This window comes from Delphinus delphis, chromosome 5, assembly GCF_949987515.2.
Source record: "Delphinus delphis chromosome 5, mDelDel1.2, whole genome shotgun sequence".
Taxonomy (NCBI): Eukaryota; Metazoa; Chordata; class Mammalia; order Artiodactyla; family Delphinidae; genus Delphinus; species Delphinus delphis.
Window position 1 is genome coordinate 60,378,314 of NC_082687.1, and position 15,693 is coordinate 60,394,006.

Sequence of the window (15,693 nt, forward strand, 5' to 3'; positions counted from 1 at the left end):
TTATTTTTAAGAAACAGCAGACTCAGGAGAAATTCTAAAAACCCAGTAGAAGTTACCCTTTTGTAAGAGACATTTACATTTAAAAAGAAAATCTCTATTTATAAAGGTGTCTCCCTTGCTATACTAGGCAGAGAGGGTAGAAACTCTTATCAGTGGAGAAGGCTGAGACTTAAATCCACATAACAACCATACCCTAGTTTACTGTGGTTTGACTAAAGTCCTTTCATAACTGCCCACCACCACCACCACCCCCATGGCCACACACACACCTCAACATCTTCTTCTGTCTTTATCTGGATATATTATTTAAAGTGAAAGCTTGGACTATTTCAGAACTCTTGCCAAACCAAACTTGGGTCCACTCACCCACCATGCAGCAAAGCTAATCTACTGACCATGAACTGTGGTGAAGGAAAGTACAGTGTTTATTGCAGGAAGCCAAGCAAGGAGAATGAGCAGCTCATGTTCAAAAGACTCAAACTGCCAATAGCTTTCAGGAAAGGGTTTTTAAAGGCAACATTAGGGTGAGGGTTGCAGGGTGTGTCATCAGTTTGTGGACTTTCTTCTGATTGGTGAGTGGTGAGGTAACAGTGTGATGTTTCTGAATCTAAATCATCAACCTTCTGGTTCCAACCAGACTGGGGTCCACTGCTTGTGGTCAGCCTGTAGTCACTATCCTCCGCCTGGGTGGATCCTAATCTCTGCAGAACAGTTCAAAGATATGCATAAGATTGGTATGTATATCCTTTGAGGAGGAACTAAGACTCTTTTATCAGGGAACTGCTGTTTAAGCTATCTTTACTTTTCTTAATTGACAGCTTTTCCTTTGTTTCTGCATTCCCTCATGTCTCTAATTGTTAACTGTTTTGCCTGCTCTTTGGAACTTAGGGAAGGCCTAGAAGACTAAAGATTTTTTTTTTCCTACAGAAAAGAAATGGGGAACACAGAGGGGCTTTTGTACCTGAGAAGGCCCTGCAGGGTACTGCTTGGTTTCTGGAATTACTGTTTTCTGGGTATCCCCCATGTATACAGAGGTTATATAGGTTATCAAACTTCTGCCTGTTCTTCTTCTAGTAAATCTGTCCTTATTGCAAGGCAGGTCTCAGCCAAGGACCTAAAAGGGTAGAGAAAAATTATTTTTCCTCCCCTACAGTGTTTTGCTATGTGGGATTTGTTTAGCATTAGGCTTGATTCCGGAATACTTATATTTAAATTTTAAATATCCTAATATTATGTAAAAAACAAAATTCAACCAAGTAAATTTGAAAATCTATTTGGATGGGCTTTATTCAACCATTCATGAATCCAGCAGCATCCCATCTAGCAAGTGGAAGGGTGCTCCACGGGGTTCTACAAAATGAAAAGTTTTCACTGGCAGGAGGGTGGGGCAAAAGTGCTGTGAGCAAAAGAAAAGATAGGCTTATTTTTAGGCCAGGAGATGTTTTTTGAAGGGAAGGGAACGGCATGGGTTTTATCATGCAGATTGCAGTTTCTTCCTTGGGGCAATGGAGAGGACCTGAGTGACAGATTACTTCATTGGTACTGACCAGAAAAGTCCAGATGGGATGATTAAGATTACATTTCTGAGGAAAGTGGAAACTGCAATTAAGTCAGGTATTAAGTGTAGGTTTGGTATCATGGGCACAAGTGATACAAGTGAGGCCATTTGGGGCCTGGGGTTTTCTATTTAATACTTAGTACTTTTTGTTGCTTTATTTCCTTTAACCACATGTTAATTTACTTACTGATTCATTATAGTGTTAAATTGTGTAAAATTTTGTAAAACCTCTTTAAATATAAAAAAGATCATATATATTTCTATGACATTTATTATATACTTAATATCATTTTGTATAAGTTTACCATTTTATATTATTATGAAATTAAAAGCGTTTTAGTATATGTTATTCTTATAAGTAAAAAATGTTGGATAATCTTTTGAAAAATATATAACTTTGGAAATTTATATAATAGAAACTTGAAGAGTTATTTTCATTTTTTTCAGATATATTTATACTGAACTTTAATCAGAACTTCTGTTTCTCAGTTATATATTCCTTATCTTTTATTCATAATTTTCTTAATTATTTATAATTATGTCCATACATATAAATACAAATATATATTTTAGTTCTTTGTCCAGTTGCTCATTGTTCATGGTCTGTCTTCTCAATAGGAATATAAATTCCACAAGGGAATAGCAATTACTGTTGTATAATTTTTTGTTTACAACATAAGTAGCATACTGTTGTAGCAAGTGGTATTTGCTTAATAAGTATTTGTTGAATTTAAAAAATGACAAGAAAACATCTTGATAATTTAATGTTAAATGAAAAAAGGGGACAACAAAACTGAATGTGTGGAATGGTATTGTGTGTGTGTGTGTGTGTGTGTGTGTGTGTCTGTGTGTGTAGAAAGTCTGGAAGAAGATTCAGTGAATATTATTCATACTTTTTTACCTTTGAGTGATGGTATTATTGGCAAATTTATTTTATTTCTATTTTTCTATTAAAAAACCTTCATATTATATACTTATATAAAATTTGTTATATAATAGCAAATTTTAAAACAATTAAATTTAATTTTTTCTAATTAAAATAATTTTATTATAAGATTGGAATTTTTGTTTCATATTACTTTCATACTTTTGATGTCTTGTGTGCCAGATGAGTCTGAATTCTAAATTCTTATGGTTTATTTTTGCTGAAGCCTTCTATCTTTCTACAGCATACAGGTAACTCATGCTAGGGTTTTATGTAAATTAAAGCTAATTTTTAGGTTTGATCAATATAGTAGTTTTCTTTGGGGATGCATCCAGGTAGTTGTATAAACCGTAGACAAAATTAATACCCATATTGCCCTTAGCATTACACTTTCTCCTTCTGCTATTTAGTAAAAATGGGTCACATAGATGTTAAATTTGTGCTGTTCTGCTGACAGTGAAACTTAAGGAAAGCCCCCAGTGCTATTAGGCTAAAGTTAAAAGAGTAGAGCTGAAGAAATTTCTCTACTGTAAGAGAAATGTGAGCTTTGCAGAAAGTAAATTGGCTAGGAGAAATTCAATGAGGTGCCATCTAAAATGTGTAGATAAAGTAAAGAGAGTGCTTTGTAGAACCTGTGAGAAAGCAATTTAGATATTCCTGGTGATAGCTCAGATGCTTGGATGCCTAGAAGTAATCTAAATCTGAAACTACTTGAAGGATATTGAACAGGAACACTCTGTCTTGCATCATTTTTGTGTTTATCTTTGCTTGTTGATCTGCCATCACTGTTAACCTTTCATTATTTATTGAATCATTCCATTAAAAAGAGTAGAACAAAGACTTAAAACACCAAAGTCCAAAGTAGCTTCCATGCACAGGAAGTTTCTCTATGTATCCAGTATTCGTGAGCACTGCTTAATTCGACATTCTCTTCCAAATGGAACTAAAAACATTTTGATGAAATTAATTTCAAGCCCACATGCATATATATTTTGACAGTAGCTATCTCTTAACTATCCAAATAATTAAATTTCTATATCTAAATAAATCTTTGGTAAATTATAGATGTTTTGGTCTATATATATATTATGTATACCTACATATATTCTTTTTAAGTATGAATCCATGTCGTCCTCATCATTATTTATTATTTACTATCAGCAGGAAGTCTGTTGAACCATTTATATGCATTATCTAATTAAATCGCTACAAGCACCTAATGAGCTAAATACTATCAACCTCCTTTTAGAAGTGAGAAAGTGAGACTCAAAGATCACTGAAGTTGTCCAAACTTTGAACTAACAATGGACAAATCTGATATTTGAACCCAGTTTTCCTTAGGCTGAAGGCCAATGAGTTAGTGATTTAAGTGTTAAAAATAACATCATAACTGTATTAGAATATAAATGAATACTTTTAAGTTTTATGTTTAAGATGGCTTTCTAAAGAACGAAACGTTGCAAGGAAATGCAATGATGGATTTGACTACAAAAATAATGTTAAATGACTTGGCAAAAAACAAAACTGCAAAGAAAATTAGTGTCATACGTGATGAATAGCAACATATTAAATGTAAAAGAAACCAAAGTAATCAATTAAAAAAGCACACAATAGAAATAAAGTCAGAGATATGTATAAGACACTTACAAAAGAAGAACTACAAATGGAGCATTAATCTATAAAAGGATGTTGACATACCTAGTAATTAAATATGTAAGCTGCTTTAAAATTTAAAAATCATTTTATAACCTATGGGTTGGGTAAACATCTCTGAAAGAAAGATAGACCAAAACATTTAAAAAAGAAGTTTGCTTTCAAAGAACTGGAAAAAAGTCCAGGCTTTCAAAGAACTGGTTATCAAATTTAAAACACAAAACCAAAAACAGTTATTGATTTTTTTTTAAGCACAACAGAATTATCAAATTTACTGAGTGTACGGTTAGCCTGTTTATGGTGAAAAAACAATTTTCTTATGTTGTTATCATTTTATCCACAAAGATAAGGTCTTATCCTTAGATGAAAGCTGTGCAAAAATCAAGGATAGAATTTTTTCATTAGGGAACTAGGAAATTATAGAAAATGCCATGGACTTTATTGAGATTGGAGCCTAGAACTAAACAAAGAGACCCGATTATTTATGGTTTATCTCTCAGTGCAAAGTGTTTTGTTTCATTTTGCTTTCTGGCTGTAGGACATAATGTACATACTTTTCCTAATGGATTCAGGACTGTGTCTATATTGTTTCCACAATTTAAACAACTGAAACATGCTTGTGTTGTAAAAGATGTAGGAATATGGGCAAAATCATGCACAACTAATACAAGAGCGAATCAATATAATTTTGCAACTTAAAAAGAAATTTCCAAAGTAAGAACGCCTTTTAACCTGGGAATCTCCTTCCAGAAATATATAATAAAGATTTGAACAAATAAACCACAATTTATATATCATGGCAGTGATATTGATGTTGTCTATTTTATTCAAATATTGGCCACAACTTCTATATGTCATTCTTAAAGAGATGGGTTAAATTTTGATATATCCTTTAAGTGGAATAAAATTTACTGATTCAAATTTATGACAGTCTCTTTACTGGAAATTGGCCAATAAATATAAGGAGGTAATGAAGTTATCAAAATGTGTTGATCACAGTTTTGAAAATATTTATGTATCAGTATAGATATGAAAGCCTATATACCAAATGGTAACCATAATTAATACTGGATACTTTTCTGACTATTTTATATTGAACACCTGTTTATTCCTTAAACATAAATAGGTGAAATATGTATACAAAAAATATTCTGTTAGAAGTGTGACAGTAGACTGAAATAACACTAGATTCTCTAATCTTGCTAAAATTTAAGCTAAAATTTAATTTCCAACAGTTTAAATAATGAAACCTATATTTCAAGTATTCCTTATTTTATTCAAACGATTGTTTGAAGATTTCAGACTGAATATGAAAGTATCATTTACAGGTTAAATAATCCTTGCCAAAATTACTTTCTCTTAAAGAAAATGTAAAAACTTCAAATTTTCTTATGCTGCATAAAATATGCTGTTTTGGTTCTTGTTAGCCTAATGATAATAAAAACAGTTTTTAAAAAAGCTTTAGTTTTCTTTTATATGCTTACAGGGAAAATAGTGAATTGGCATGCAAAAATTGTAGGTTTTTGACAAACAATATCCTGCATTTACCATTAGAAGGAGGAAACGTGAAGCTCAAGTGCCTAATAAGGACTTGATAGAAGAGTATTTTATTATAGCAGAAACATCCTGTGTGAGAGCATGAGGACAGGCTCTCCCAATACGCTCTCAAGAATAATCATATGCTTTCACTCTGCTCTAACTGCAAACTTTTTCCTCTCCAGCTGTCCACACATTTTTTTGTTGATTATTTTCATTTAACCTAACTGGGCAAATAAATGCATTGTACCATAATATCAAAAATGGAGCACATTTTCTCTATAAAAAATATTAAAGTATATTTTGTCCTTGATTTTCCATATTATGTGCCTAAAATTGTATAGAGCTTCCAAAAAAGAAACTAATTATATTTCCGAACATTGTTAGTGATGGGTAGCTAAAATTAATATGTTTTCTGACTCCTAATTCTCCAAATCTGCTGCTTCTTTTATGTTTTCCAGAATAGTTGGAGTGACCCTTGATAAAAATCTAACTCATTCCCCCAGAAGGTCATCAAAACCTTTACCATTTGGTTTCCTTCTATTTCCACTGTCATGTCTTTAGCTGAGATGCTCTTCATTTCACATTGAAATACTCTATGCATGTATATGTGTCTATATATATACACGAGTCTATATATCTCCACCATTTATTTTTCAAGCATGTAAATCTGATATCATCACCTCCCTATGTAAAAGCCTATATTATTCCTAGTAGAGAGTAAAATACACCCTTTCATTCTGATTCAAATATCTTACCCCCTCCCTCAAACTCTGTAACCAATAGATCACCATTTTATGGTTGAGGTTCATAGTATCCTTTAACTATTACTCCAGTCCCCCTCTTTAGTGTATCCCCTTTACCACTATCTTAGATCAGTGTTCTTAAAGGGAAGAAGAAGGTAGGAGATGCAATGGGGTGAAGGGAGGTGTTTGCCCCCAGGGGATATTTAACAAAGACTGGAGACATTTTTGGTTGTCAAAACTTAGGGTGGGGATGATACTGGCATCTAGTGAGTAGTAGCCATGGATTCTGCCAAACATCCTTCAATGCATGGGACAGCCCCCCACAGCAAAGAGTTATCCAGTCCAGGATATCAATAGTGCTGAGGTTGAGAAACTCTGCCTTAGATCAAGCCATTATTAACTGTCATCTAGGTAACTACAACAATCTGTTAATTGATCTTTCTCCATCAATCTTGCTTTTATCCACGTCATTTTTAACACTGTAACTAAAATGGCCTCTCTATAACTTAATATGAGCCTGTATTTTGCACTTAAGATGTTAATTGTTCCTGAGCATAACGTCTGAAAAGACTTACAAGATTCTTCATGATTTGATTCCCGATTTATTCACTTTCTTCTGTCATTCTTTTCCTTTCTCATACTAAGCTTCAGCCCTACTGAAGTACAGGTACTTTCCATTCTTTGAACATCTATCCTTTCTCTTCCCTGTCTGGTTTCCAGCATTTTAACATGCTGTTCCCTCAGACTTATACTAGGACACTCAAGTGTCAAGCCTTGTTCCCTTAGGACAAGTGCCTGCCTGTGAGGGAAAGTGGACTGTAATCAAGAATAGGCACAATAACCACTGTAATGCCACTGAAGTTTCTGAGACAACAGGTTGGGCTTTTTTGAGATCTAAAGCTTAGTCCATTTGCTACTTTTAAGTGTTCAGTAGATGTTTGGTTTCATTGTTGTTTCTGCTACTATTACTGCTTTGTTTAACATACTGTAAAAACATTTAGTACAGTTTTCTTCCCATCTGTTTTGGCACTGGAACCTGGAGTTATCCCACTGGGGCAGAATAGCTGAGGAAGATGCACTTCCCCTTCATTTGCAGGCTCCCTGGGGATCAGTGTGGGTGCCAAGCGGCAAACAAATGTGGAGAGGCATGTGCACATTGGAAATATTCCATCTATTTAATCGCCAGGATGTCACAAAATAATAGAGAAAAAGAAGACGGGTTTAGAGACACAGGGAATTCCTCCTGGCAAACTTTGAGCCAGAGGGAAAAACCAATATGAACAAAATTTGTGGTGATATTAACTGGAATAGGAAAGGTAGGGAATACATTTTTTTCTTTATCTTTTTTGACTTCAAGATGCTGGCATGAGAAACATATCACTTAAATATCAATGTTTCTATTTTTAATTTTATAGTATTTTTATGACAAAGAAAAATCAATTATTTTGTCAATCTGAAGAACAGTGCTTTCTTATTAAGAATAAAAACATTCCACTGACTGCAAAAATAGAACCCAGGTTTTTCTTACATCACACTGCTTGATTTTTATTGACACTACTGCCCAATTTCTCTTAGATTTACTTTTAAATCCTCTTATGCAGTTAATCCAAGTAACTTCACAGCAAGTTGGACACACTTTTTTTTGTGATACTGTGGAAATAAAAATCATGAAAATATGCATCGGAAATTTCCATGCCAATTTTTAATAATTATCATTTTCATGTTTAATTTGCAAAAAAAGAAAACTCAAACAGATGTTATTCTTTAGAAAAGTCTTCCCTCATAGGAAATTTGAATTTCAAGGATTCTGATTTTTCTTTCAGTTATCCACCATAAAAATCGTTGTTCTAAAGGGGAGAAATAAATAAGCTTTTATCTTATTGACAAATTGTAAGTAGGAAATGAAATGAGTTCAGCTTGGTAAAAAAGTCATTTTCAGAAAATGTGTAAATTCGATTTTTTTTAAACACTAAAACCAAGCATCTCTAAATGATTGTGTTTAACTCTTCTATCTTGTAAAAATATTCCCCAGATAAAAGTAGGCACCTCTAAAGCACTCTCAAAATTCACAGAAGCATTTTTTTCTCTCTTATAAAACTCAAGTACTTTGTATTTTTTTCTTTTGTTTTATTGTCTATTAGAGAGGGGTGGAGATGCTAGCTTTAAGAAACAAGGAACTATTAGATATATATTATGTGCAGCAGAAGTATTTAAAATTGCATCTCTGCCTGTCTTAAAAATTGTCAATTAAAAAAAACCCAAGTGAACTTCATTCTAATTTTATTCTATTCAAAAGTGGAATTTATTCAAGGATATTCAGAAATTTATCTAATGGAAGGTTAGATCATTTTGGGTAAGAAATAGAATATATTACAGGGAAAAATCAGTGTTTTTTTAAAGTTGTGTGCGCCTGAAATGTGGAGTCACACAAAAATAATTCATTGTCAGACATGTATTACAAGATAAAAAATGAATATGATAGTTTTGATCTTAGATATGATATAGAGTAAAGGAACTACTTGGGAGCTTTAGATTTCAAAATATTCTTTCATTCCTTCTTTTATATATTAGATGTTGAGGATACAAAGAAAGACAATGTAATTCTCATCATCATCTCACTATGATATGAAGTTCATATCATAGTGAAGAAAATGTCAATCAGTAAAAACTGGTATACTGGAACTTAGAAGAGACGGAGGAACTATTGGGCCATATCGGCAGAGGTTAAGCATGAGCAGGGGCAGAAAAGCAATGGAAATACAGAGATAGAAACTGAGAGACGCATAGAGTATATCATAGATGGAAATGTGTTGGTGGGGCAGAGTTTGTTACTAGATAGAAGTTGGAAATTTGTTTGAGTTCATGTTTGAATAGGTTTTAGGGGTCATATAAATATTTTGGAGCTTATTGCATGAATAATAGAGTGTAGTGCTACCTTTTTAAGTAGTGTGTGAAATGAATAGATGCTTGTTTAGAAATTAACTCTTGTGGGATAGGAGTGAGATGCAATATTGGGCAGAGAGACTAATATCAAGGAAAATAGCTAGGAGTCAGTCACTGTTATTTAGGCCAAAGGTAGAGAAAGACTGACTGGAAGCCCTGGCAATAGTTAATAAAAGGAGAACATATTTGGAAAGCAGAAAAAGCAAAATATGATGGCTTGTTGATGGGGGAGACTGATGTGTGAAAGAGGAGAAGGAATCAAAGATAGCACTAAATATGTCAGTTTTTCTGACATCTGGTCCTGGAAAACTATGTATTCTTCTAATCTCACATACCACCTGTGAAGAAATTTGGATGACTTCACAGTTTTTACAAACAATTTAATTTCTCCTTCTTCTGGGTTGTGTCTACACTTTATAGATGCTTCTGATATTCAAATCACATTGTAATGCACTTGTTTAGACCTCTCTCAGGAGGGATGGAGCTAAGAATAAATGAAAATAAGCAAATTACTGAAAAAGTCTAAGTGAAATTATTTAAACTATCAAGTAAAAAATTGCTATGGATGCTGTTAAATTAAAAGTTAAATAAAGGCTAAATTTACATATGACATTTAGCTTCTAAATCTGCCAGGCATAGAAAGCAGAAAGAATTAGTGGTAGAAATTTTATTTTTATAGAGTATATTATAGCTATGAAAAAATTTTCTTTTCAATGGTATCTGTTGAATGTACAGAGATTAAATTGTCATAAGACTATTTTATTTTTTCTCTTTCCTCAGACATATTAATGTCTTTACTATTTAAGCATATAACCTCTTCTATTTAATCATGAAACAAGTCTTTAAAAGTAATGTTTATGTTTATGACAATAAAAGTAATACATGCTTACTATAGAAAATTTTAAAAACTGAAAAATATATGAAAGAAAATAGAATTGAAATATAATCCTACCACAATACATGGCCATTATTAACATTGCATTAATGAGTCTTACTGATCCTTCTATTTGTGCCTTCTGTCTTCTTCCATGTGTGTATATACATGCCTCTTTATTGATAAATTAGTAATAATTTGTTGATTGTCTTGGACTACATATCACCAAAATATTGCCGCTTTTCTTAAGATTTCACATTATGTTACAAAAGTATGCTGTGATTTAGAAATTTCTTAGGTTTTTAAAAAGAGTTATAGACAAAAATGCCACAAATATCATAGGGGCTGTTTATGTAAGGCTCTTTGTCAGAATCTATACTTGGTTGTATTTGTGGGTAATATTTATAACAGATAAGAAAAGGAGAATCAAACTAAAAGAAAATTTGGGTAATGGAAATATTTTAAACTTTAGTTTGTAAGTTAGTAGATGTCAATTTAACATTTATTAAAACATATAAGTGTTGTGACGTCTGAATTTGAAAAATAAAAAACCTAAAAATGGATTGTGTGTAATTTTCAAATTGTTCTGATAAGTGGGAAAATTGCCATTGAAATTTATAGTCAAGAATTGGTTCCCTAGAGAGAGGATCTTGTAATTACAGGGGTTTTTTTCTCTTTAACAAACTGAGCAAGAAATAGCCCTATTAGAACATAATTTTTTTTATTATTGTTTCCATAAATTTGGAAAATGTAACGATATTTAACTTTTTGTGGCAATTCTATTAAAACTCATTAGTATTGTTGATTTTGATTATTAAGTGAACAGAAGTATAATCTTTTCTTAGCTCATGAGCAAAATGTAAAAGAAAGTATCTACTTTTATCCCCTCATCTTGTTTTTCTCCAGTCAATTTTCACCTAATTGAATTATTCAAAAATGTTGAATGATATTATTTATATTATGCTTAAATATCTAAGTGAATTTAATTGTACATCAATTTTTATTCTTATTATTTTTAAATTTCTCATTATTTCCGTTAGACTGATTTCAATATTAACAGCATTAGCAAGTTAAATGTGAGAAATGTCAGGTATTAGAAAGGTTGGTTTAGAAAAATGGTGTGGGGAGAAAAAACTTCCTTTACCATAGAATTTCTAAATAGAACCTACCAGCTTGTGCTTTAATTAAATTGCAAATGTGTTTTTCCTTTGAGTATTAAGTATTAACAGCTGGTGAGTTGTTGAATTAGCAAAGCTGTATATGGGGGAACGGGGAGAGAAGGTAGCCATTTTTCCATGTTTCATTAATTTTCAATTCTTTTTAGGCCACTTAACACACATACACATATACATACATACATAAGAGTACTCTTATACTCTTATTTCTTTTGGAAGAGGAGTACTAGATAGACATTTTGAAATTGCCCAGAGTTACATCTCATGTAGAAAATGGCCAATAGTTCGTAGGACCTCCCTGAGGCTTTTATTAACACACTGCTAGATCTCTGTAACTGCATGGGGAGATGTTGCTTGTGGTCCAGCTGGCCAATTTATTGAAACCAGGACAAAACCCCAGTTCCTATTTAATTATCTGTGACATTGCTTCAACCCTAAGAAATTGGGTTGCCTAGTAATTTTGCCTCATTGCTGAATCTGTTACAAGATAAAAATGGTAAATTCAAGAAATTCATTGGGTTACAGGCCTAGAATGAAACTTTAATGCCTACTTCATTCATCTCCCTGCCTTAATCCTAGGTTGGCAGTAAAGTGATACCAAGAAGATAGACATCTTATTTTTATCTTTAAGGAATGAGAATCTACAATCTTACTTGGAACCCAAGTCTCACGTCTCTTCATCATCTCAGCCAGAAAGTTCTTCCAAGCATCTGTGCAAGGTTTAGCCAAATTACTATTTGCTACTTCTCATTGAAAATGGATTGAACTTTTACGTATATAACATCTTGAAGATGTGATGTCTATTACCAGAATAAAGGTAAATGTGTCTATTAAATTTTTCTTATAGTCTTGCTATTTAAACTCCTATATTTGTGATGTGGGGATATTCCGAACACCACTGATTGTCTCCTGAACCCTCTGTTTTAACCAAAGGCTGTTTATTATTGACATGGAGAATTATGTGAATAATTCTAGGCAACATTTCAGTGCTAGTCTTCTCTTGAAACACTACCAGATGATTCAGTTGTTGAAATATTTACCTAAACACTATTCATAATTATATCTATCTTTTAAATTCATCAAACTATTTGAACTTTAATTGAATTCCCTTAAGCGCATTGCCCTGCTCAAACTGGGCTCAATTTATAAATATAGTGTACACATCTATTTATCTATTTAAAAATTATTTATTTGTATGTTTTGCATTGAATTGAGACCTGATATTTGAACTAGAAAAACGGATAACTTAATAATAGCTACTACTTTCTATTTCATAGAAAGGGGAACTAAAACTCAGAGTGATTAAGTAGATTGCTGAGTGTCTATGTGAGGAGTACACAATTACCTTACCCTTATATCACAGTAATGTTTTCTACAATTTAGAAATTTAATGAGACATACCATTCTAACTAAGGGGGTCTTTATTTCACTGTTTGAAAATACTTGTATCTATTAAGACAAAATGAGAGATAACCAAGGAAAAAATTGATATACCTCTATTATTTCCCCTGAAAGTTCACACACACAATGATACTCATAAAAAAATTATCTTTTGTGGAACAGATTCTGTGGCATCACTGGATTCTCTGGCCATGGAAATTAAAATGTGTAGAATCCACAACAGTGTTCAGGGGCTTAGAAAACATAACTAAAACAATAGCAACAACAGAAACAACATAAAATAATGAACTAAAACCAGATAAATAAAAATGAAAATTGTGACCTGGCAAACATGCGACAGCAGCACAGTTACTTCTTTTCATGCCACTGAATATGGGTTAAGAAGCTAATTGAATTAAGAGAGGAGCTTGAGGGGCTTGCAACTATCATGAAGGAAGGAAACCACTCAGCCTTGTGTTGTTGTTTGTTTTAAGCAGTGTTTGCTCCAATGTTGTTCAGTTTCATCTAGAGCTCTAGAATGTTGCATAGAAGAGCTCTTTCTTGGAAGCCAGAAATTAAGATGGAGAGTCACAAATCACTGAAAGAAAAACTGAGCACATGCTCTGGTTTCCTGCTCATTCATAGGAAAGCAGCCATGCTGAATCCAGGTAAAGCCAACAAATGGAGAGTCCAGGGTCTGTAAATATTCTCTAACAGAAAGAGGTTGAAGAAGTTGTCTATGTAAACCGTTGAATAATATTGTGAATTATGAGGGAAGGGGTAGAAATCAATAACTCCCTGCAAAATTAAAACTTCTTCACCAAGGCAAGACCCTGACTTGTGTGATGACATCATAGAGAATTACACAAGCTTTGCTAGGGAATCTGGCGGTTGGGTCTAAAAACGTTGTGACGAGGTATGCTGTATCATCTCCTGCTCTGTGGAGCCACCACATGGATGCTAAATTTCTATATCTTTGGCTAATTAATTGAGAATGTGTAATCTGGAGTATATTCTTTTTACTAATCTATTGCACAACAATACTACACATGCTAAATAAGAATCTGTATAGATGTGGCACATGCTGCATATTAAGAAAATTATACATATACTATAAAAAATATAAAACTAACATTTTAAACATTAGGAAATGTATGCCAGTCATGTGTCTGTATGAGTGTGTGTGTGTGTGCTTAAAACTGTGTACTTAAAATAATAACCCAGTGCTAAAGACACAATCATTTGATGTGATAAACTATGCGTGAAAGATTTTCAAACTCCTTGGAAGAAAAGCACAAATTTCTTGTAATCATAAGGAAGATATTTAATAACATTAGTCATTTTTCCTTTTGTTCAATTTACACTTTTAAAAGTCCACTGAAATAGTTTTGCTTGATTGGTTTATGCCTTTGGTAATAGTGGCAAAGTTAATAAATACTATAAAGGCAAAAGAGAGTTTTTTACCTGTTATGTCAAATGCTTTTATGAAAGTGCAAATAATAATTCAAAATTATAATTGCCAATATTTATATTGCACTGGCCTAGAGGGTTTAGTCATCAATTCACTTAATTCTAACTATAACCTCATTAGATGAGGTCCTCAAGAGGGTGTGACCACTTGTTGACCCACAAGCTGGACCCAGACAGTGGAGGCTCCTCACCCCCCTCTCCTGTCCTTGGAATGTACGTTCTGCCCACCGTACCCACAGCTGTAGCCATTTTCAAGGATGCAGCCTTGAAAGAGCAACGAGTTATTGAAACCATCTGGACTGGATATGTGACTGAATCCAGTTAAGGTCTCTATGTACTTTTAAGATTCTGGCATGTGGGTACCGAGATGTACTCGTCTTGCAGCTGCCCAAGGCAAGCCTCCTATGTAAGTTCCCTTGCTTATTAAACCCACCACCTACCAATCTGAAGTGGTCTGCCTCTCTCTTTGGTCTCACCTTGCCCTCATGTACTGGGGCAAATTTATGAATCAACAAGCCCTATGTGATGTGTACTATTATTATCTCCATTTTACAGACAAGGATACTTGCCCTGTGAGGATAAGTAATTTTGTTCAACAGTCAATAAATGTAGAGCTGTTTCCGACCAGGGTTCTTGGACTCCTTAATCACTAGAAATTGATAAAAGGACAGATGAGAAATTCAGGCAAGGCTTTATTGGGACTCATGCTGCCACATGAGGGAGTAAAAACAACTAACAGGTGTCCTTACTTGTTCTCTGAAGGGGGGTGAGCTGGTCCCTTAAATGGGGTGAGGGCAGGGGCAGATACATGGGTTGGGCTGAAAGGGGGTTTAGGTGGTTAGCCCACCCTCTTGATGATGCTGTGTGTAGGGATCACGTGCAGTACCCTGCTTTTGCCCCTCAGAAGCGGCAGTTGGGTTTTTGGTCTTTTTGTATCTTGTTATTCATCATTTCCCCAACTGCACATGAGTGAAGTTACTTTTAGTTCCTTACAGTTTCTTTGTATTCCGTTGCTCTGAGGAGACATTTGTCCAGGTGCAAGCACTGCAGCAAAGGGTCCCAGGTCCCAGCCTGTTTTAGAGCCAGCATAAAATTCTAGGCAGTTTGGCTGCGATGTCTATTAACCACTACACAATAATTTGTCCCACTGGTGAAAAAAATCATGCCTCTGCATAGACTGGAAACACTATAACTATAATATGTAATTAAAACTGGGCATTTAACCTTGCCAGGAAAATCTGTATGGAACTGTTACATTGAAAAGAAAAATACAAGAGAATGTAATGATAAAGTAACTATATTCCTCCTATAACTGTCCTTTTAAACCTATTATGTTTGGCTAGTTCCTCCCTGTCCCTTGGATGATATCTCGGGCAGGATCTATGATTTTTCTGCTCACTCTCTGAGGTAATAAAATGTTCCATGATTACTTT